This window comes from Macaca fascicularis, chromosome X (assembly GCF_037993035.2).
Source record: "Macaca fascicularis isolate 582-1 chromosome X, T2T-MFA8v1.1".
Lineage (NCBI taxonomy): Eukaryota > Metazoa > Chordata > Mammalia > Primates > Cercopithecidae > Macaca > Macaca fascicularis.
The window spans coordinates 85,832,754-85,855,721 of record NC_088395.1 but is presented as its reverse complement, the minus strand read 5'-3'; the positions used below and the strand labels follow the sequence as shown (position 1 = coordinate 85,855,721).

Sequence of the window (22,968 nt, the reverse complement as noted above, 5' to 3'; positions counted from 1 at the left end):
TAGGCTGGGCACAGTGGCTCACACCTGTAATCCCAGCACTTTGGGAGGCCGCATCTGGCGGATCACAGGATCAGGATAGAGACCATCCTGGCCAACGTGGTGAAACCCCGTCTCTACTAAAAATACAAAAATTAACTGGGTGTGGTGGCGCGTGCCTGTAATCCCAGCTACTTGGGACACTGAAGCAGGAGAATCGCTTGAACCCGGGAGGCAGAGATTTCAATGAGCTGAGATCGAGCCACTGCACTCCAGCCTGGCAACAGAGCGAGACTCATTTCAAAAAAAAAGAAAGAAAAGAAAGAAAGAAAGAAAAAGATCCCTTTAAGTCTATACATACTATGGTCTTTTGCAAACAATATTATACAGCCCCATTTTGTTGACTACTGTTTAACTTGTGATTCATAGTGGTTCGCAAACCTTGTTTATCTATACACGGTTAAAAGACTAGTGAAAATATTAAATCACTTATGATGGATACTATGAAACACTGAGCAGACAGTTTAGGATTACATGTAGCCAAATATCTGGCTGGCTATCAGTGTCTTCTGTTTTTAGTACTCCAGGTGTGTATACTCCAGCTCTTAAGAGACAAGTCACAATTTTACAAAGTTCCATTTTACACATTAAATTTCAAATATTTCCACTTAGTTGAAGTGATGAGAAGATCACAAGTTAATATGTTACAGTGGGAAAGCTGTATGTTTCCTGTTCTCCGTGCTGACAGGGCTGTGGGGATTTTCCTCCAGCTTTTCTGAATGTTCACCTTGTGTCTCAGAGAAAACATGAACATTTGGACAAGAAACAGGATTTTTAAAGGAAAGTTATGGGCTTCCAAGCTTACATAAAATAAACTAAGGTCCAAGATAATCAGATTCTTCTGGCCCCTTTCACTTTTTTGCAGTCCTCTTGCAATTTTCTCCTTGAGAGTGTGCCCTATCCACTATTCCACACGATTAATAGCCTGTGAAAAGGGAGGAGTAAACCAACCTTATGGGGTCTGGTAGAAAGACCAAGCATGGAATGGAAAATGAAACCAGTTATCAAGGTCTCACTCCAGGCTCTGGCCAGAATTGTTGGTATAGGTAGCTACCCCATATGGTGTGATTTTAAGGGACTGAAAATCCTTATTTTAAGAAGAAGGAGGGTAAACATTCTTTCCTACTTGGTTTGGGCCCAATTTCCTTTTTGCTTGAGGATAAGCCTTTTGTCCTAGAGAGTTTAGGCTGCAAATGCCAGACTCACACCTTTAAAGATGGGGCCCAGGAACTTAAACCTGGCAAGCTTTCCCTGGAAATGTCAGTGCTTCACACAAACTAAGAATTTCTGGAGCATGTACAATATATCCCAGTAGATCCCAGAGCTTTTGCATCCTTGGCCTCTGTGCTCAGTTACTATATCAGCTTTTTGTTTCTTTTTGTCTTAGTGCTTCGTTTTATTCCTCCTCATTTACTTGTTCTTTACTTATATTTGGGAGTCATTTTCTTCACAATATATTATCCAATATATTATTTAAAATTTCATTTTAAAGAACAAAAAATAATACAGAAGTCTCTAAGCAGACATTAGGGTTTTCAGAAACTTTTAGAAATAATCCTAATTAAAATGATTTAAAATTTTAAAATTTAAATATTAAAATACAAGTGACAAAAACGAATTGTTGGCCTCTCAGTAATTACTCTATAAAGTGCACACAGAGCTTTCAGAAAATACACACAAAAATATGCCCATGAAACATTTTGTATATCAATAACTACACAATTAATTTAAAATACGGGTATCTCATTCTTACATTTTAAATGACAGACACTAGATTCTGTCCTTAGATTAAGTTTTGAGGAAGGTATGGATGAGAGGTGCAAAACATTGACCACTCTTATTACAGATGATTGAAAATAAGCCTCCCTTAGTGGCACAGTTTTATCTTTTGCTAGACTTGTATTAATTTTCTGGATCTTGGTAGCATGTTTCCTCTCCTACTCCTACTAAACAGGATTATGGTTCGTTGTTTCTCAATTTTCTACCATTTTTCCTATACTTTTGATTGAAAAATCAAAAAATTGATTTTCCTATCATCAATTAGGCAAGACTTTGGAAGAATTCACTTTATCCCTCAATTCAGAAAATAAGCCTCCTTTGTCATTGAGCAGTAACGACATGCAAGGAAGCAGTATTGTGGGCCTATATTTCTCCTTCCCGTGTCATAACCCTCCTGATTAGTAGAAACAAACCAAACATTTTGGCAACTTGTGGTTCTCAGAACTATCCTTTTGATTAGTAACACTGGAGTGTCATTAAAAATAAAGATGTCTGGAGTCTTTAAGTAATCTTCCACCAGTGATGACAACTCTATGTCTGGCACAAGCCACCTGGCTTTAGTGGAAGCAGAAGGTGACACATAATTTCTAATGCATCTCCTACATGGTCTTTTTCTTTTGTAAGCTACTACAGTTGAGAACAGAGCTATAATTGTAAAATGTTAGAGTAGTAGGAGGTACCCTGGAACTATCTCCAAAGGAAGGTATAGGGGTGTGGTGGGGGCGGGGAGAGATTCCTAGATTAACCTTAAAGACTTGTGGTAAATCTATTGTACCCATGATCCAAGTGCCCAGGTAATAACATATTCATTTGGAGCTCACTCTACTACAAGTCTATAATAAGGATGCTCCAAGTATGAAATATCAAAATCAAATAATAATGTAGGTCCTCATTAGAACTGTTGTCACATTTTTCTCAGATAGCATCATATATATTTATTGGAAGGGAGTGGTGAAAACCATTCATATGGGACTATTTCATATGACTCCCTCTGTTCTTCCCACAATAATCTTTTAGGTACTAGATTCACAAAGGCCCACACATTTTGCTCTCCTGTACGAGATGTATAAAGTGTCCTAATGATAGCAGACTTCATCCCAAGTCTTGCCTGAGATCATGTGGGGCCCTAGAGCTTAATGTATGGACAATATTTGAATGGAATGGTATATATTTGTGTCCGCTGCACAATATTCTGTTACTAAATAAATTTTCAGTAATTTACATTATTTGCAATATTTGGTTCATTTTTGGAGACTCTTTATTTCATAGGATAAAAAGTAATACAATTTGATGTTGGGATCTAATGAAGGAGGACTGGCAGGTCAATGTTGTCTGCTTTTGTTTTTTGGCTTTAAAAACAGAAATATATTATCTCTTCTTTTCTTGTAGTCTACAGTTTTAGTTAAAAAGTATCTAGGAAACTGAGAAAAATCCCTTCTTCCCAATCTTTCCAGATGTTCTTGCAGAAAGACAATGGACCTCCATTCTGGATTAACTCAAAGGACACAGTGTTGTCTCCTACCTAAAAGTAATAGACTAGTAAATATCCTGCTGGCAAAAGTAAACTTTCTGTACCTTTTTAGCATAATATCAGTAACACTCAGCAGTATTTCAGAAGGCAAAAACAAATTCACGTTTTCTCTTTTTATAAAATTTTGACAAGAGCAATCGCCCTACTTACTTTTTAATACGTTAAATAGCAAGATTTTCTTATTTTAGACTGACATATTTCTGCAATTGCCTTTATCAGATACAGGTTGAACTATCTTATTAAGTTGTGTAAAATCTTTCAAGTGTCCACACTACAATGGCCTAAAAAATCTAACATTCTAAGCCTTGTTCTGCCTTATAGCCTGATTTATTATTACACCTTTTCAAATGCCCTAGGCTTCCACCATGCCACACTGTTCTAGCATACAGCATGTACCTCAATGTCTCTGTCTGACTGTCTGACTTTAACTTGAACATCCTTATTTTCCAGCTTCCCAGCAACACTTTATCACCTTGATGGGTGGGAAAATTTTGATTATCTAATAGGAGATATTTTGATTATCTAATTTCTTCCCATAAATCTTCCTTGAATCATTTACATTGGAATTGGCCCTTCTTCCTTTAAATTCCCATAGCATCTTGCATGTACCTGTGCCATAGCCTGATATGGTTCAATCTCTTTAATGATGTAGATAGTTGTCTACACAACCACTAGATTGTAACCTCTTTGAGAGTAGGAACACTGTCCTATTAATTTATGCATTCCTTGTAACAATTAGAATAGTTCTTTACTAAATGCCCATTAGTAGATCTTTAAGAAACACCTGTTAAACAGATACTACATCTGCATGTTTACAGAATCATTATTTTAAATTGTCCAGTTCTGTATCATCTTTGCAGTAGAGCACTTAAAGGCCATTCAAGTTATAAAATCTAAAGGCATATTTAGTAATTGTTAGCTATTGTTTTATTTAATGATATTGGCCACTGAAAAACATTTACATTTGAAAATCCCAAAGTCATTTTTTTAAAAACTTTTTTTAAAACTGATAATTGCATTCAGATTTTTTGTCTTTACACGCTTGTCTCTCCTCTCCTCTCAAGCTTATCTGCCGGGAAATTTGCTCTTCCTTACTGGTAACCTGCCAATGGATAAAAATAACTGCTTTGAACACTGCCCATTGAACTGATTAGGATTTCCTGCATGGTTTCCCCCAAATAATCACAATGTGTTCATTTAAGTGTTTGTGAAGCAAACTGAAATAACTTTAGTAACAAGCAAAATAAACCACCTCCTTTGCAGCAACAATGACCCCTCTAGCTTCATGTCCATTTAACCTTTAAAAAAATCTTCCAGCTAGAAAATTACCATCTTTATCTGCAATCCATGAGCTAAGGCAGAGTACACAACTCAAAACACAGTTATTGCCTCATTTAAAAATCTCAACTCTTGTGGAGATACATTTATGCAGCCACATCGGATTACAATCAAAGAAAGTAAAAACGAAAGCAAGTCAGTTAAAAAAAAAAAAAAAAAAAAGCATCACCTCCTCTCCACACACATGCACCAAAATGGAGTAGACCACACTTCTTTGTGGCAATGTAGTGCTATTTTTATTTTCCCTGTCATAGCTTGCTGCCTTCATATGGCAGGAAATGACAAGTCCCTGCCCACCATAGCTAAAGGACTTGGCAAGTACCCCCCCAAAAAAGTTGAACAGACACTGGCCTCCAAAACCTGCAGTTTAGAAAAAAATAATATTTTTAAAATTAAATGTACCTGCTGGTTTGCTCCCTTTTATTTGTGCCACGGGCTAATTGTTTATCCCCTACATCATTATTCACTCAGAGAATAAGGCTAGATTCCTGAACACCAGTGGCCCTATGGAATTAATTTGGGCTAGGGTGACTTTATATGTAAGTTAAGCATTGGCTTGCTATTTACTTATATCTAACTTCCTTCCCTTAAATATATGGTGTGAAAATCTAAACAGAGAAAGTATTTCTAAACCATAACTTATGACCATAAATAAAATAATTGTTAATGATGTTATTTGCAATATTTGGTTGCTTTTTAATGATTTTATTTCATTAGAGTGAAAACTAAGCAACTAGCCAATTCTTGAAATTGATTTAAATCAAGTTCAATGTATTTTTTGCCTGTTTCTTTTGTAAAATTTAAACAAGTTTTGGGGGAATGATGTTTACCTCTAAGCTATGGCAAAGAGCCTGAGTTCAGATGTCCCTTTGGCGTACCTAACAACATGAGTATTTGTCAGGTGCAAAGAGATTAGAAACATAACTCTGACGTTCAGAAACCCAATTGTTTGTTTCAGCGATTGTATCAGTAACAGTTTAATTACAAATATGCACTTTCTGGTTATTTTTATTTTAAAATAACCATCAAGTGGTTATATACTTTCATCATTTGTTCTGTGATAGGCCTCTAGTCTACTTACCTACTTAGCTATCTATCTGTCATTTAGACAAGCTTTTCCAGATAGGATCAAGGAAGGTTAAAACAAATAGCTAGCAATCTTAAGTGGAAATTTATCTAAAACTGGGACACTTCTATTTCCCTGCCCTTCCCAACATTAGGAACATCACTGATAACACCAATAGCTCAATGTTTCAACTCTGAAGTATTCTTTAATTCCTCCCTTCTCTCTTCAATGCCTTCTATTTAGACTTCTACTGAGTTTGTCTGACCTTCTCCATAATATTAGTCTGATTTAACTTGTGCTTTGCCTATTTTCTTGCTCTACTTACCTAAATTATTTAACTCTCAAAACCTCTGTAGGTATGCTATCATCACATTCTATATACCACACCAAGGTATACATCTTCATGAAATCTCTTTTGCCTGAGAGGATGAGTAGTAATCTTCATTTGGAACCTCTAAATCTGAGAGAAGTTACCCAAGAAACACATCCTACACACCACACACAGTTAGTACTTTCTATACTTCATAAGTGAGTTCAAACTTTTAGGACATGGGATTCCCCACAGTGATAATGTTTTCTTCAAATAATAAATTTTTTAAAAATCAGGAATCCAAATGAGTTTGTCTCTCCAAACCTGTCACTGTGAAGGTCTATATGCGTATTTCAATTTTTGGAATTCTCTTTTAGAATTACACTCAGAACATGCATCATATTCTTTAGAATAATTTTATGGGTGACAAATCTTTGATTTTTAAGGGTAGGTAAATTATTGGGAAACAATCAAAAACCATTAATAGCCAGTCTGAACAGTGAAGTTAGAGATCAAGTAGAAAAAATGTCATTTTTATTCAAAAGCATGATATGACGACATTGTTTAAAGACATTTTTTCTTGATTAGATCAAACTAATTCCAAAGACAATTTCAAAGAGTATGAGAATATTTGGTGAAATACAGCATCATTAAGATAAGCATACAGCCTTGTGAAGTCACCTTCAAAATGATGACATTTATTTGAAAGTATAAGTTGTGGTCTTTACTTAAATTAGTCATAGACTGAGAATGAGAAGTCTTGAATTCTTATTCTACCTCTGCAATTGAATGCCTGTGTGACCCTGAGAGAGTAACTTAATTTCTGTGGGTCCCCATTTCTTCTCTAAAATAAGCATGTTAAACCGATAACTTTTAAAGGGAATTTTAGCTCTAATATTTTGTCATTTTACTTCTGGGTTTTAAATAGCCTTGGTTCTCCATGCCATATACATTTATTCATATGTATGGGTATATAATATTATATAATATCCAAATATTTGATAAATAATAAGGCATGATTTACAGTAGGCAAGAAGAGCATGGACTCTGGAGCCAGTCTTACTGGATTCAAACCTTGTCTCTGCCACTTCTTAGTTGTGAGGCTTTGGGCCGGTTATTTAAATATTTCTGTGCCTCAGTTGCCTCATCTGTTAAGTGAGATGATAATAGTACCTACCTCTATGAATATTTAATGAGTTAATATTTATAAAGCTCTATAGTAAGTACTATATAAATATATAAAGTAAACAAATTCTTAGCATTTTATGCAGTGGAAGATAACTGTGTGCATACACAAATGTTGTGGCCAAAGGTTGAATGCTATCTAAGGTATCTAGGAAAAAATAATTTAATAAATTTTCATGAATATCTTTATACATCTACGAATAAATGTTTTGCTGTTTTGGTTTGTTTTGTTTTTTTGTTTGGTAGTAGTAGTGGTTGGGTCTCTCTCTTTTACTCTCTCTTTCTGTAACTAGACATCATACCTTGATTAGGGATTTTCATGTCTATTAATAAATGGAAATGCACTTGAATTTCCCCCAGTTAATTTGAATTTTGTATCATAACAGGATTGCAAAGATGAACCGGCAATTTCTCCTGTTAATACCTCCAACAGAGGTATAGTACTTCATTTTAGCCAATAGATTATTACTTTTTCCTATGTTTAATCTTTAAACATTTTTCTGGGTACATAGTAGGCATACATATTTGTGGGATACATGAGATATTTTGATACAGGTATGCAATATGAAATAAGCACATCATGGAGAATGGAGTTTTCATCCCCTTGAGCACTTATCCTTGGAGTTACAAACAATCTAGTTGCAGTCTTTACATTACTCTATAATGTACAATTGATCATAGTCACCCTGCTGTGCTATCAAATAGTAGGTCTTATTCACCCTAACTTTTTTTTTTTGTACTCATTAACTTTTAACAATAGAAATATGCCACTGTCGGCTGGGAGCAGTGGCTCACGCCTGTAATCTCAGCACTTGGGGAGTCTGAGGTGGGCGGATCACGAGGTCAAGAGATCGAGACCATCCTGGCCAACATGGTGAAACCCCATCTCTACTTAAAATACAAAAATTAGCTGGGCGTGGTGGCACATGCCTGTAGTCCCAGCTACTCAGGAAGCTGAGGCAGGAGAATCGTTTGAATCCAGGAGGTGGAGGTTGCAGTGAGCCGAGATTGTGCCACTGCACTCCAGCCTGGCCAGCCTGGCGACAGAGCAAGACTCTGTCTCAGAAAAAAAAAAAAAAAAAAGAAAGAAACAAAATATGTCACTGTCTGTGTAGGCTACCCTACCTAACATGAATCACTAATATATTAATATATGAATGTTACAAACAATATGCTTCAGACAGGTGCCTACTTTTTTATCCCTGTCTCACTGAGCTTTCAACTGTACTCATCCTGATTACATCAGGGGAAAGGGCTCAATTGGTCTTGAACAGAGGTTCATTTCCCTTTCATGAGAAAGTCTCACTAGAAAGAAATAATGGGGTGGCCTAAACGAAAAAACAAAAAAAAAAAAGAAAAAAAAAAGAAAAGGAAAAAAATGGGGCCGCTTTAATTTGGCTTCCAGATACCCATAAACCCATATATTAGTTTGGTGCAAAAGTAATTGCGATTTTTGCCGTTACCTATATTAACTGCAAAAACCACAATTATTTTTACATCAAACTAATATTAAATACTTGTATAAATCATGAAGGGGATATGTGCACTACAGGAGTTTTATTAGCTGTTAGAACTCTTACCTCCTGGTTTGAACTATAACATAATGCTACAATGATTGGGGTGTTTTTTCCCCCATGTTTAGGTGAACTGTACAGTCATTTGTTCATGATTTTTCAAACTAGGCTCAAGCATTAGACATGTTCCTTTACAATGATTAGATATAAAGGTTTGTGCTTGGGCAATACACTTCTTCTAAAAAGAGATTCCAGACAAAGAACTAAAAAGCAAACAGCATAAACACTTGCTGCTCTGAAATCTGCATCTTCCAAATCTGCCCCTAACCTAATACTTACCAATCAATGAATAGAAATTTGCCAAACATTCAAGTGATTCACCTATGGCTACTGTAATTTTTCTTGTCCACAAACAGCATCAGCTTTCTCAACATACACACATATTATAATATTGTATGCATGTAGAGTGGCCAGTGTGTGCTGAGTGAGATTATATTATATAAGTTTAACATTGAAAGCATGTATTTAATCTGTGCATAGACTTACTTTCAAAATGGGAATAAACACTGTGTACCCTAGTTTCCCAAATCACCTTTTGAAGCTAAAAAGTAGGTCAAACAGCCCATAAAAATCAGCGCCAGGACTAGTGTTAGATGAGTGAGGCACTTTCCTTGGACACAAAATTTAAGGGGTTGAAAAACAACTCAGTGATGAAGAGAAATAGTATTTCAATGCAGTATTTTTTAAATTGAAATGGATAGAAATATTCACAGTAAACAAAATGTCAAGATAGTAAATAAAGACAGGATCAGTATGACTGAGTATTTTTTCTTTGTCTCAGGCAAAAAAGACTCAGCAGAGCACTATTGAAAAGAATGCCACATTTTATCAAATACTTCAGAAACTACAGCTTTTCATGTTCTGTAAGAGTGTACATCTTGATTGCTAGAACCAGGATATTGCCTGGTAATGGTAATCTATCAAGTAGACCAGCAAATGTGCAACATGTGGCTAGCAAAGGCTCTAATTATCTGTCCAGGACCCACAGGGTAAAACAGTATCATTTTAGGAAAGATGCCAAAATAGAAGTCAAGATCATATTTGACTACCTGCTGTTTCCTTCGGTGCTGATGGAACTTCTTAATCAGAGCAATAGGGTCTCCTGACGAAGCATTGGAGAATCTGGCTCGATTAATTCATTCATGCCTTAAAAGACATAGAAAAGCAGTGGTCAGGTGCAGCATGGAGAAGACGCTCAGAGAGGGCTGGGAAATTTCAGCAAGTGGATGCTGAGATCTCAAAAATCAATTACCACAGGAAAAGGAGAGTATATTGAGTTACACTTAGTCATTAGTGGTAGTGAAGTAGAGTGAGTGAGAATCCCTTTAGCAGTTGGCATCTCTTTTTGACATGGCAGCTTTTGGAAAGAGTGAGTGAAGGTAGGAATGTCGGTGGAAGGGTTCATGTGTCACTTCCTGGTCACAAGGAGCCCTTAACTATGGTGAACTATGTTAGAAAAATCACACAGCCTCTTGTTAAACTCATAATAAAGTTGAAGTGTAAAAGCTGTCTTTTTCTCAGTTAGTGATCTTTTCTAAATAGTTGGCATGACCACAACTGTTTCATTGATTATTAAGTACATGTGGAGGGAGATCCAGCTGGCCAGTGGTTGTCAGCACAGCTGATGCTAGGAGACAAATTAATTTCTACACAAAGCTGTCTTACATGTACCCTTAAAATGCTTGTAGATAGTTTCTTGTGTACAGTGATTTAGGGACACCAAAAACCATACCCCAGCTTCCTCTGCTCTGCTTTACCTAATGATCACTTGCTGAAGCTTGTCATCTTGCCAGAAATGTCCCATTATAGATTCAATCCTTTAAGAAACTATGTGTTCAGAAATCTACTGATAAAGTGAAAATACTACAAGAAGGGATTATGTATTAGACTATTAACTGTAATCAATCAGCTAAGCTAGATTTTCCTTTAGAAAGTGGAAGAAATGAAATACAAAGAATACATTTTACTTGGTAGAATGAATTAAAGGAACATAGAGTGGGACAGTTTTAGGTGGGTGACATATTAGGATTACTTGAGATGCCAGATCATAAGGGTTAGCAAAGGATCTTGCAAAGGGAAGGAGAAGAAGAAGGCAGGAAAGACAGAGGGAAGGCATCCAATGCAATATTTTCCACCTACACAAATTTGCTTCAAGTTAATCCTTTTAACACGATGATTTTTATTTAGAATGATAACTTTTGAAGGAATCCTTTGAAAGAGACTTGCGTTCTAATGCCAGCTTCATTTGAGTAATCTTCAACCAGTCGTTCTGTTTTTCTCTCTCTCTCTTTCTGTTTCTTCCTCATGTAAAATGAACAAAATAATAAGGCCTACTCCTGGCGAACATTGTTAAGATTACAAGAGATATCATAAGTAAAAACCAATAAGTCCGGGTTTGGCACATAACAAGTGCTCAATAAATACTACGTATCCTTTTCTTCTTTCCTCTAGCACCTAGTAAGTAGAGTACTAGACACATTAAAACACCTTAATAAATCTCTTTTAATAGAGGAGGAAAAAATAGTGATCAGGATTTAACACACAGTAAAGTTAATTTTAAATTATTTTTGTCTTTGAGAGAGGGTAACAGAGTGGGAGAAACAGACCAAGTAGAAGATGGGAAACCAAAAGGCAGGTCCAGAGGCCCAAGAATCCAAAGCAGCTCGTCATGGGGACTAGGAAAGAAAACCTAGGCCATAAGTTAAAGTGACAAAGTTATATTCCTTGCTGATAGTTTGTTGTTTGTGAAGACAGAACCAGAACAGCTCAAGCACCATTTTAGTGTGTCAGATATTTGAGATCAAACTAGAGTAATAGTCTGCAGGGACAGAGTTTAGTGACTGAGCAGGATCATAGATTAATCATAAACACCAGACAAACGTAGCTGGCTAGAAGCAGATTTTATTGAAATAGCGAATATTCTTAGGTACTTTTTAATTTTTAATCATTTGATTTGTTATACTTTATGAACAGGAGTCAGTTAAGATATCAAAGAATGGATTTTGTTTTAGAGAGTCACTTCATTATTTTTTTTTCCAGGATAGCCATATACTTTAAAACTAATCTGCTTTACTTGCAAGCTTTTACAAATCCCAAGATAGGTGATTTAGGCTGAGAGAAAAAGGGTGTATGGAAAAGAGCACTAATCAGAGACATATGACACCTACCTTTTAGTCTTGATCTTATCACTAATTAGTGGTATGACCTTGGGAATGTCCCTTCTATCTCTTGATCTCAGTATTTCATCTGTGGAATGAGGGAGCTACTAGATTATCCCTAAGGTTACTTTGCACTTTTATAGTCTAAGTCTAGTAGAAAGGTTGATTAGACAGATGGACCCAATTCTTGATAAATATTGGGGAAGATGCAAAGAAACCCTGTGTTCTTCCTCCCAAGTGCATTATCCTTCAGGCCTGACTGAATCATCACACCACAACTTTAACTGCCTGGGCTCTATATCCAATCCAAGACCCATAGTCGTAAGCAGGCTTTTCTAGTTGGCACAGATTTGTTCCTCTCACGGACTACTTCCCATCAAAATATCCCTTATAGCCAGTGTTTCTACTTTTATGCTTAAAACTATTGAGATGTGATAAGTGGATTTAAGCTAATACATTAATGAGACAGAACTAGAAAATAGTATCCAGGACATTCACAGGGAGTGTGTAGGAATTTTCCTAGCAGCCTTTCTTAAATAAAAACATAGGTACCATTGCAGTTCTAGACCAAATGGAGCACAGTAGCATGAAAGGAGAGTAGGGGAGAGGTTATAGTCAGCTTGAATCTCTCATATCATACACTGGAGCCTTTTCAACAGCCTATATATGGAGTAATTAAACAAGTTCAGTCAGTGCATATTTAATGAGCACCTTGGGTAGCATGTCGTGTCCATTGATAAGTTCAATGGTGATGTAGATAACGATTAATGAGCCTTATAATATTTTCTCATTTTCTGGAAGAACTGATTCAGCATTTTAAATAAAAATTAGACTTTATTAATCTTGATTAAACCTTCACTAATTTTGTATTAAGTTCTATGAATGCTCTGCTTTATACAAACAAGGCAGCTGAGGCCCAAAGAAAGTAAAACTCATCCTGAGTTATATAACAACTTAATGGCACAATCAGAACTAGAACCTAAGTTTTAATTCAAAAGGCTTTTGTTCATTTCCTCACATCACACTTCCTCCCTACTACACATTCTATACTATGTGTGTAGCTATTTCTCTTTCCTTCATATGGTCAGACTATCTAAATGTAACCTTTATGTTGTTAAAGACTGTCAATTTTTTACGTCAAATACCAGTGCACAAATCACCAGCAACAAGTGTCCCTTTGTTTTTTTTCTACAATGGTATAGAAACCAATATTCTTAACTGTATGCAGAAGAAACCACAACCTATTCCTGTCCGTTCCCCATCTCTCTCTCTCTAATTCTACCTTACCCCATGCAGAAACAAAGATATTCTCTTTACATTGAGTTCATTCATTTCTGTTGGCATTCAAGACTGGAAGAAAGTGACTAAAATAAGACAAATGTTATTTTTACTCTTTGGCCCATTTCCTGCTGCTGCAGTTTGCTAAACTATCAAGCTAGGACAAAAGAATGGAGTGATGAGATGAACAATACCTTGCTGTAAATCAAGTAATCATGCTATATATCGCAGAAGATAACAAGAAATGAGACATGGCCCCCGCCCTGGAAAATCTGGCAGAAGTGACACAACAGAAAAAAAGAGAGATGTGTAAAATCAATTGCTAGATTGGGCAGGTCAAATGTTAAGCTTGTAGAAAGCTGCCATATATTTAGAGTAGAAACATACAACATACCTTAAAGTGGTTGGACTATTCCATACAGCATTTCTAAAAACAGCAATTCACTGATCCATAAAAGTTATGCCTCTATTTCTCATTTATTCAGCTGCAAGCCTTAGAACTATTTTGCTCCTCATAAGCACTTCAATCTGCAAGCTTAACCAGGCATAATGCTGACATGTGCAAAGGGAAATTTTTCAGGTGAAAGGCAAGTAAAACTCAATGTTCCTAGAGTGATTTCAATCCATTAGCACAAGGCATTTTGCAAATTGCACAGAGGAGCTCTGGCAAAAGAAACACAAAGTTCCTGTTCAGTATCTACATGGGGATCCATACCCTTAAGAGAGAAGTGTCCTCAATTATACCATTTTCTCAGATAGAGAAACTGAAAAATGAGGGAGCTTAGTGCCTTGTTCAGGATATACCTCTAATCAGTCCCAAAGGAGCATAAGTTCAAGCTTGTGATTGGTGCCTGCTGAAAGCATAATTTAGAAGAGAGTTTAGAAATTGATGTCCCAAGGTTCTTCCTCTATTTCCTCTTGGATAGGGAGCACAGACAGAGGAGGCGAGTGTGTAGAGAGCAAGAGAATATGTTGGGAAATAATTAGCATTATCAGGAGACAGACGAGCCTAAAACTTTGTTATTGTGTTTTTCTTCTTTTAACTCAAGATTCGATAACTCACTGGATCAGATGGTTACCACACTGAGCTCCTAAACTTAAGTATGCGATTAGATTCCAGTTAATTCTCTCTGTAACATAGACACAGAGTATGCTCTGAAACAAGAACAGGTGTCGTATAACTCCAAGTCCTTGATCGTAAGGAAAAAGCTTACTCACAAATATAAAAATAGTTCTATCCTCTTTCTGATGGTTGATGTGTAAACTTGATTTGCATATGAAGGATCCCATGTTTTCCCCCAAATTCGAATTCCTTATAGCCAATATAGAATGCACTAGGAAGCCAGCAAACAAGTAAACACATAAATTAATCTATTGCTGCAGAACTGTTTAGGAGAGCCTCTGTGTACAATTTTTTGAGCCCTTTCCTTTTGTTGATACTAACTTGCATCTAAAACCACACATTGTGTTCTAATTTCTAACACAGGCTTATATCTGGAGTTCAGAACCTTTGCTCTTAAACCTTAGCATGCCATAAATTAGATTACACAGAATAAAGCAAAAATTCTAATATGATATTCTTTTTCCATTATGTCAGCTTAAGTGTAGATGAATGGTGATTCTGTTTAAGGCAAAAAGTTCCATGAAGTCACACATCTTCTTCCTAAATCTCTTTTGTATAATCAGAATTAATTTGTGTTAGCTTATCCTCCTCAAGTAAGTAAGTTATAAGAGGCAGTGGTTATATCTCGTAAAAATAGAAAACACATCATAAAGAATGGTTGAAGACAAATAAAACATTTAATTTTTGCTTTTTACAATTCTCAATTTTATTCATTTCATTCCCTATTCCCTGCCTCCTTTTCCTTGTTCACCTAGCCTAAATTCAATAAAATGACAGCCTGTTTTGAAATGGGTACATCCTGAATTCTTCTATTACCACCTCTCTTGATTCTCAAGTGGAAAGGGACAAGATAGTGAGTTATAGCTTTATCATATAGAGAGAGCATAATATAAAGAAAGAGCTTTGACAATCAACAGAATTGGGTTTGAAACTCAACCAAGATAGGTATGTTTATCGCATAGATTGTGGTGGTGGTTTCCCAGGTATATATTTATCTCCAAACTTACCAAGTTATATATATTAAATATACATAACTTTTTGTATGCTAATCATACCTCAATAAAGTGGTGTTGAAAAAACAGTTGCGTATCATTGGACAAGTTATGTAATTTCTTGAACATTAGTTTCTTAATCTTTAAAATAGAGAAAATAAATATAGTTGTTGTCAAAATGATGTAAGGCATCTTGCCCAATGCTTAGCATATCATAAGTGTACAATTTTAAAAATATATATTACTTTTGATGATAGGACACTAAAAATAAAAGAGCCAGTAGTAGATAAGCTCAAAAAACCTGCTAAATCTTAGTTTCTGAGTAGCTGCTTAGATATTTTATAGCTTTTTCTAGAGTTATTACTAAAAATATACCTGATTTAGAATAGAGTATAAGCTCTACAGGAAAAAAAATCTGTATCAAGGATGGTTTGAATCTGATGCTGACCCTTAGTTCATGATGAGACTTTGGACCTGCCTTGAAACTCATGTATGGAGCTGTGAGAAGGCTCTGGGAACACATACATGTACGTCCAAAATCCAAAATCATATTTGAAAACTATTATTTTCCCTTTGCTAAAGAAACTAGACTGAACTCCCAGAGATACGGGAATAGAAAAAAGCCAAAGACTCAGAATTCCCCATGAAGAAAATAAAGTCATTACGCTTATGAGTGAGACTGAGCAAACCAAACCTAATTTTCATTCTACAATAAATTATTACAATCTAAATGTAATTCCTCACTCAGGAAAGGGTTGCATGAAATTAAATTTTTATTTTTAAAACAAATTTTTAGATACGAAACCAAATCAATTCTTTTTAATTAATGTGCTGAAATTTTGCAGGAAAATATAAAGAACTGATCACCACTTCTTTTTTTTTATTATTATTATACTTTAAGTTCTAGGGTACATGTGCATAACGTGCAGGTTTGTTACATATGTATACTTGTGCCATGTTGGTGTGCTGCACCCATCAACTCGTCAGCACCCATCAACTTGTCATTTACATCAGGTATAACTTCCAATGCAATCCCTCCCCCCTCCCCCCTCCCCATGATAGGCCCCGGTGTGTGATGTTCCCCTTCCCAAGTCCAAGTGATCTCATTGTTCAGTTCCCACCTATGAGTGAGAACATGCGGTGTTTGGTTTTCTGTTCTTGTGATAGTTTGCTAAGAATGATGGTTTCCAGCTGCATCCATGTCCCTACAAAGGACACAAACTCATCCTTCTTTATGGCTGCATAGTATTCCATGGTGTATATGTGCCACATTTTCTTAATCCAATCTGTCACTGATGGACATTTGGGTTGATTCCAAGTCTTTGCTATTGTGAATAGTGCCGCAATAAACATACGTGTGCATGTGTCTTTATAGCAGCATGATTTATAATCCTTTGGGTATATACCCAGTAATGGGATGGCTGGGTCATATGGTACATCTAGTTCTAGACCACTTCTTAGAAGTATTTCATATTATTTGACCCAATATGACAAGAGGGTTAAAGCATGCAAATGTTAAATAGATTAAATTTAAAATTTTCAAAGCAACATCATACAGTCTTTAGAGGGTCTATATTTGGGTGATTTACTATCGATTTTCATTTCTATTGTGTGTCCAAAATTTTTCCAATGAGTGTCCAAGTGTGTCACTAAATGAAAATTATGAAGAGAAGATTGCATCTCTATGTATTGTGTTCAAGAAGCCCATACAACAGAGGTTCCACAGCATTTGAGGAGGAGCCAGCCTGATTAACCACCATGCCCATATTCTTCAGATATTGATTTAGCCTATAGTTTTACTCTGGCCATTAATGTTTGGCCCATGTACCAGTCAAGGAATAACTTATAACCTGAGGTGATCAACTTTAATAATTTTTCTCTATTGGACTATGCCACAGATATTTTCAAATTTAATGATTCCCAGAGATCAGTTGGTTTTAAAGTTTCTGAGTAAATTTTCCCCTGGAAAAGACCCAAACAGACACAAAGATAATATTTCTTAATGTAAAATTCTTAAAACTGTAACTTAGAACTAAAGCAGTCGTTAACAAGTAATTATACATCAAATATAATCCAGGTTATAGTCTCTATTCTGAAAAACAGCCCTTTTCTCTCCGCAGGTTACAGAATGCCCTCATAGGGTTTACTTAAACAAACTTCCTGAAAAAAAAAAAAGAAAACTGAGGGAGGTTTAATCTATTCTCTATAATCAAAAAACCTTTCAGCAAGATGTCAGAGCAAAATTGGGTATCCCCAAATCCAATATATGATCACTCACTCAGGATAACTTGGGCCACAAATCTGCCTTCCCTAAATAAACCGGATGGATTATCTAGACGAACCAGTTTACAGTCTAGTCTGTTACATTCATACTCTGCTTCAGCTAAGTAGAATTATTTTTTTAACCCTAATAAACTTTTAAAAGTCATAGCATTTCAGAGAGAAAGGTATTACTATACCAGATGTCTTCATATGCACTGTGACTGCTTTCGATACAAAACTCTATTTCTACGGTCAGTAGTTCTTCTTCAGAGAGACTAATGCTAGGTCAAATCACTGAACTTTCCTTTGTTAAATTGAGTTAGTTTTATGAAGTATTACAAAATCAGAACTACGTAGTTTTAGCCCTAACTTTCTTAGAAGAGAGAGAAGTTAGCAGGTAATTTATAATTAGAAGGTATAAACATAAAGGGGGAAAAAAGGTAAAAATAAAAACAGATCCCAATAAAAACTGGACCAAAGAACACAGAAGCAGAATGCTATTGTCATAAGGATGTGGGGAAAAAAAGTTAAAGAAATATTTCTTTAGAAAATTAAAGGAGTAAGTCCTTCAGTATGAAAATTAATAGGGGCCATGAAACTATAGATTAAAATAAAATGCAAATTTAAAAAAATAGACTCTGTGGGCTTTTTCGTCTCAGAATATATTTTGCTTATAATATTTAATTGTAAAAACGTATCTGAGAAATAATAAATCAGTCTATCTTCTACATGTTATTCATTTTTCAGCACACCATTTGGCCTGACACTTCAAATAGAGTAGACACCTAAAATAACACACTTTTAGTTTTAAAGAAGAAGTAACTTGTAGGTCATCAGCATTACCTAAAACAGATTAAATACTTTGAACAGTAAAGGATTTCATCACCGTCATCCTTTACTTAAGTTGTTAGAATTATTTTATCATACAGAAATACGTCACTGGGGCCAAGTGCAGGGGCTCATACTTGTAACTCCAGAACTTTGGGAGGCCAAGATTGGGAGATTGCTCAAGGCCAGGAGTTCCAGACAAGCCAAAACCCTGTCTCCACAAAGAAAGTACAAAAAGTAGCCTTGCATGGTGGTGCGTATCTATAGTCCCAGCTCTTTGGGAGGCTGAGGTAGGAGAGTCATCTGAGCCCGAGGGGATCAAGTCTGCAGTGAGCTGTGATCATGCCACTGCATTTCAGCCAAGGTAGTAGGGTGAGACCCTGTCTCAAAAAAAAGTCATTTATTTATAAGAAATATCTGGTAACATGTGATTGACTTATAAGAAATACTTGAATCTCATCTGCCAAGTAAAGCTGAAAAAATTTTTAGCTAAATAATAATAACAATATTAAAGCCTTTCATCATTGCTGAGAATGTAGATAAAATCTTATTTTCTGCCCTAAGTAGCGTGACATTTTGTAAAAGCTTTTTAAAGAAACAAATATTACGTCAGGAAGTAGGAAAGGAGTTGATGGGCATTTTTGACTTGGTGAGACATTTGCATATATTTTAGGTTTCCAGTGAGGTAGTATTTATGCTATCCAAGACACAACTGAGTCTGAATTGGCAACCCTGGCTCCCACGGTGGGAACAAGTCATGCTTTTGCATGACCCACATAATTGAAACTGATAATGGTTAAATTTTAGTTTCCTCACTAGATAACTAAATTTAGTGAACTTCTTGACCCATAACCAAGTTTCCAGAGTCTATACAGACTTGATTTTGGCTAATATCTTGCATATCTGATTATTTGTCAGGAGCTCTGTCTGCATCTTGATCTCTGGCTGCTGCTAATGCAGCTGTTGCTGCAAAGTAAAGTGATGCCTCTGGAACACACTCTTTGTTAATCTTTCCAAGACTATACCAGAAGAACCCACTTTAATTTTCAGATCTCAGATAGCCCTTTGTTATATGACAAACATTAGTAATATTCAAGCCACTAATTACTGCATTCCTTTTCAGGATTCACATACTATGACATACTGTATGTATTTATCTTCCTCATGCTCTCACCTTAGTTGATCAACCGCATGTTCCTGTTTCTGTCAGACAAGATACCCTAAAATCTTCACTCCTTTCTCAAATCTGGAATCTCCTACACCTCAGGACCTCCTGGATACTCTCTCTTGTCTAATGAACTGGCTGCATTGTTGCTCTGACACTCAATACAGCACATACACTTCTAGTATATGGCCAGGTCTTTCTTAATCTTGTATTACAGCATCTAGCATCAATTTGCACTTTGATTTTTGTTTGTTTGTTTTGTTTTGTTTTGTTTTGTTTTCTATGAGCACAGTAGGAAAAACTCTTTCCTATTATTGGAAGGAAACAGTGGTAAAGCCCAGCAACTCAAGGTCTGTTACAATATTAGGGCCTTTGGGGGAAACCTGAAGTGTGCCTGATATTGAGAGATTCTTGAATGCTCTCAAAATGAAATCTTTTAATATTTCCCAATGAATAATGAATTCCCAATGAATAAGAGACCTGGATTCTACCTTTGTCTCTGTCACAGACACACAGTGGTACTTGACCCAGTCACTTCACCTCTATGAGTCTCATTTTTTCCAACTGCACAATGTACACTATAAACCTACTTTACTTTCCAAAGCATAAAAGTCTCAGATGTTTGCCATTGCTCTGAAAGTGACCAGAGCTGAATCTGTTTCTGACAATTTCTTATTCTCTGACTAGGGATCTGGAGACTGATTCTTGAGACCTATAGCATACAAAGAAGGTTTTGGGTGGGGAGTCACTTTAATGGGCAAGGGAAGAGGTACCTACTGTGCCCCACTTTTATCAAGATTGGGTGGAAATCAGGAAAAGGAGTTTACTTCCCTTTTTGGTTCTGGGTAGCTCATTGGTGCCAAAGTATCTATGAGCAGAATGCAGGTGTGTTTCTTTGTCCTCTTCCTTTCAGTTACCTAGTACAAAGGGCCATAATAAAGTGCATTCATTCCTAGGGGTCTTCGGGTGAAATTCAGTGAGATATTGGGAGCAGTCTATGACTCACTTTGTGTTTATTCATCTTTACATTATTCGGCATCATATTAATCTGGCCCCAACAAAATAGATACACTAGATAGTTCCTATCTCATACACATATTATTACAAACATAGCAAAGTAGAGCAGTACACGTGTTCACAAGTGCAAAGCACATTATCTGTAATTAAAAGTATATCCTCCTTGAACACAAACTTCTTGGCATACCCAAATGTTTGCTAGTGTGACTGGTATAATCTTGCCCTGGGTGGAAGAACTTTAATCCTCTCTATAAGTTTAATGTTTTTGTGTTTATATCTGATATTTACAGAAGCTAAAGGAAAAATGAAATACTCTTTGCTGAATGATCCAAAGCTCTCTAAAGCATATAGTTCTGCTTATTGAATAAAATTATAACTTTTTCTTTTATGAAAAATTTTGAACAGTATAAAATAAAGTCCATGTACATTACTGTTGACAGGAGAGGATGGAGCAGGAAAGTTATTTGAGATTTAATCATGGGTCATGTTGTAACACATCCCTCCTCATTTCTATCTCTCTCTCACATAGGAATTCATGAGTTTTTTCTTTTAGTCTCTGAATGCAGTTCCTAGCAGTTACACACCATTTATAGTGTCATCATATGGTTTAAAGTCCAAAGGCACCGTCCTAAACATTTCCTCTTGGAGCACAAAAAGGAGACAACATGCAAACAAGGAAATAATTTCACTTACATTTTGTCAAAGTCAATTTTGAGTATCTAGAAATGTAAATTAAATTCAAAATCATTTTAACCGTTGTTGATTTTTTAATGTGCTGATTACTTACTTTCGTAGATAGAGCTTATCTATGAAAAACAGAGCAACTGTGCCTGTTATCTTTCTTATTTCCCCTTTCTCTCATTATAAACACGTTTTCTTAAACGTGTTTGAAAGCAGAATCTTTATATCTATCATTAATTACAACAATTAACTTTTACAGTGAAAATAAGTAACTTACACAAGCTGATAGGAACATGCATTTATATTAGCTAAGGTCCTGAAATATTATATCTCTCATTTTTCAAATAATCATTCATTTTGAAAAGGACACAAAGTTAACCAGTTTAATTATGCAGCAGATAAAAATAGCACCCCCAAAGAGTTATAGCAAAGAGTAGATAAAAATTATCCTGCACCTTTATGTAAGCAACTCTACTTAATACAAATGGGTTAAATTGCAAATGTTCATAGGACTATTTTATTCAATATCAATTGAGCTAAACACATTATTAAAAATATCTCCATGTCAAACTTAAATTTTCCCAAGTTTAAAGTTGCCTCCCTCCTCTGGCAGCCCATCATACACTTGTTTTTGTTTCTTCAAATACCAAGGAAATGACATTTAAGGATGGTCCAAGTTCATTATATCCATAACCATCCTTAGACTTGACAAGTTATACAGATCTTTGTGTGAAGAGTCCAGTTCTAGATATTAAGGGAAAAATGCACAGATGAGAGCTAATTATGCATAAATAATTAGAACCTACCATTTCAGTTTCTTTCTGTTTTCTTCAGAGATCTCCAAAGAATTCATGTGACGCCCACTCCAACAAGGATGCTACTGATCTGTGCATCAATTTAAGCTCCCTGTTCTGAAAATGACCAATCCAATTCTCCTTCACTAGCCAAAGAAAGAAAGAAAGAAAGAAAGAAAGAAAGAAAGAAAGAAAGAAAGAAAGAAAAGAAAAGAAAAGAAAAGAAAAGAAAAGAAAAGAAAAGAAAAGAAAAGAAAAGAAAAGAAAAGGAAAGGAGAGGAAGGAAGGAAGGAAGGAAGGAAGGAAGGAAGGAAGGAAGGAGTGAATACGGGAGAGAAGGAGGGAGGGAAGAAAATAAATAAAAGTAAAAATAATACAAAATAAAAGAAAGCCAAAAGAAAAATTATGAAAGCAAAAGGAAAAATATAAAATAAAATTATCAGGAATATCTAACCACTATCATGTTGAACATAGTAGTAAGATGTCAGAGTGAAATATGCAAGCCACTCTCTGTGTACACTGAACATTTCCGTTTTCCAGGGGGCAGCCAGCGTGCTCTTTTGCTTTCATTCTCTCCGCCCCCGCCCACCCCCGTTAATGATGCAGGGCTACACTACAGGCTGCATGTAGAGCCTGCAAAGCTTCACACTTAGGAAAAGAAATTCTTCTTTCTATTTCTAGGGCCACAGTTCATTGTCTTCTGTGGTTGCACTCAGCTTTGAGCTCATGATAACACACAGCCTATTTGCCTATTGAGTCCTTTGCTGAAGCTAGGAGCCCTCGAGTTGCTTCCATAGATAGTGGACCACCGCAGTCTTAGGGTGATCCTTTCTCACAGCCTCTCACTTGCA

General features: G+C 35.9%; 1 protein-coding gene across 3 annotated transcripts in view; it reads right to left on the bottom strand.

Moving 5' to 3' along the window:
- GPR174 (G protein-coupled receptor 174) overlaps positions 1-22,617 on the bottom strand; it is a 67,522-nt gene extending 44,905 nt beyond the window's left edge. For 2 of the 3 annotated variants that reach the window (XR_010584453.2, XM_005594012.5), the window contains exons 1-2: positions 22,130-22,617; positions 9,869-9,965 (exon numbers count right to left, since the gene is read on the bottom strand). The gene's annotated coding sequence lies outside the window, so the exon portion shown is untranslated. Of the gene's footprint in view, positions 1-9,868; positions 9,966-10,958; positions 11,098-22,129 lie in introns of those variants that run through there. The other variant, XM_074030199.1, reaches the window with a different exon arrangement.
- Between the last annotated feature and the right edge of the window lie 351 nt (positions 22,618-22,968).